Source organism: Trichechus manatus, unplaced genomic scaffold (assembly GCF_000243295.1).
Source record: "Trichechus manatus latirostris isolate Lorelei unplaced genomic scaffold, TriManLat1.0 scaffold00027, whole genome shotgun sequence".
Taxonomy (NCBI): Eukaryota; Metazoa; Chordata; class Mammalia; order Sirenia; family Trichechidae; genus Trichechus; species Trichechus manatus.
The window spans coordinates 20,729,692-20,731,505 of NW_004443963.1; positions in this window are offsets into that span (position 1 = coordinate 20,729,692).

Here is a 1,814-nt window from a genome sequence, read left to right on the forward strand (position 1 = left end):
CAGCATTTTTTAATGAGATGGAGAAACAAATCTCCAACTTCATATGGAAAGGGAAGTGGCCCTGAATAAATAAAGCATTACTCAAGAAGAAGAACAAAGTGGGAGGCCTTACTCTACCTGATTTTAGGACCTATTATACTGCCACGGTAGTCAAGACAGCCTGGTACTGGTACAACAACAGATACATAGACCTATGGAACAGAGTTGAGAGTGCAGATGTAAGCTCATCCACCTATGAGCAGTTAATATTTAAGAAAGGCCCAAAGTCCATTAATTGGGGAAAAGACAGTCTCTTTAACAAACGGTGCTGGCATAATTGGATATCTATATATAAAAAACTGAAACAAGACCCATATCTCACATCATGTACAAAAACTAACTCAAAATGGATCAGAGACTTAAATATAAAATCAAAAATGATAAAAATCATGGAAGAAAAAATAGGAACAACGCTGGGAGCCCTAACACATGGCATAAATACAATATGAACCATAAGTAACAATGCACAAGCACCAGAAGAGAGACTAGACAAATGGGAGCTCCTAAAAATCAAACACTTATGCTAATCAAAGACTTCACCAAAAGAGTAAAAAGATAACCTACGGACTGGGAAAAAATTTTTGGCTACGACAAATCCGATCAGTGTCTTAACTCTAAAATCTACAAGATACCGCAAAACCTCAACAGTAAAAAGACAAATAACCAATTAAAAAATGGGCAAAGGCTATGAACAGGCACTTCACCAAAGAAGATATTCAGGCAGCTAACAGACACATGAAGAAACGCTCATGATCATTAACCATTAGAGAAATGCAGATCAAAACTACAATGAGATATCATCTCACCCAACAAGGCTAGCGTTAATCCAAAAAACACAAAATAACAAATGCTGGAGAGGTTGTGGAGAGACTGGAACACTTATACACTGTTGGTGGGAATGTAAAATGGTACAACCACTTTGGAAATGGATTTGGTGCTTCTTTAAAAAGCTAGAAATAGAAGAGCCATATAATCCAGCTATCCTGCTCCTTGAAATATATCCTAGAGAAACAAGAGCCGTCACATGAATAGATATACACACACGAATGTTCATCGCAGCACTGTTCACAATAGCCAAAAGATAGAAGCAACCTAAGTGCCCATCAACGGACGAATGGATAAAGCAACTATTGTATATCCACACAATGGAATATTACACAACGATAAAGAAGAATGATGAAGCTGTGAAACATCGTATAACATGGTGGAAGCTGGAACTTATTATGCTGAGTGAATTTAGTCAGTCACAGAAGGACAACTACTGTATAAGACCAGTATTATAAGAACTCAAGAAAAGCTTTTAACACAGAAGAAAACATTCTTTGATGGTTACGGGGGTGGGGAGGGAGGGTGAGTGTTATTCACTAACTAGATATTAGATAAGAATCATCTTAGGTGAAGGGAAGGACAGCACACACTATAGGGGAAGCCAGAACAACTGGACTAAACCAAAGCTAAGAAGTTTTCTCAATACAATCAAATACTTTGAGAGACAGAGTAGCAGGGATGGGGGGTCTGGGGACCATTCTTTCAGGAGACATCTATGTCAATTGGCATAACAAAGCTTATTAACAAAATGTTCTGCCTCCTACTTTGGTGAGTGGTGTCTGGGGTCTTAAAAGCTTGCAAGTGGCCATTTAATATGTATCAACCTCTTGGAGTAAAGCAGAATGAAGAACACGAAAGACACAAGGAAAGTATTAGCCCAAGAGACAGAATGGGCCACATAAACCAGAGACTTCATCAGCCTGAGACCAGAAGAACTAGATGGTGCC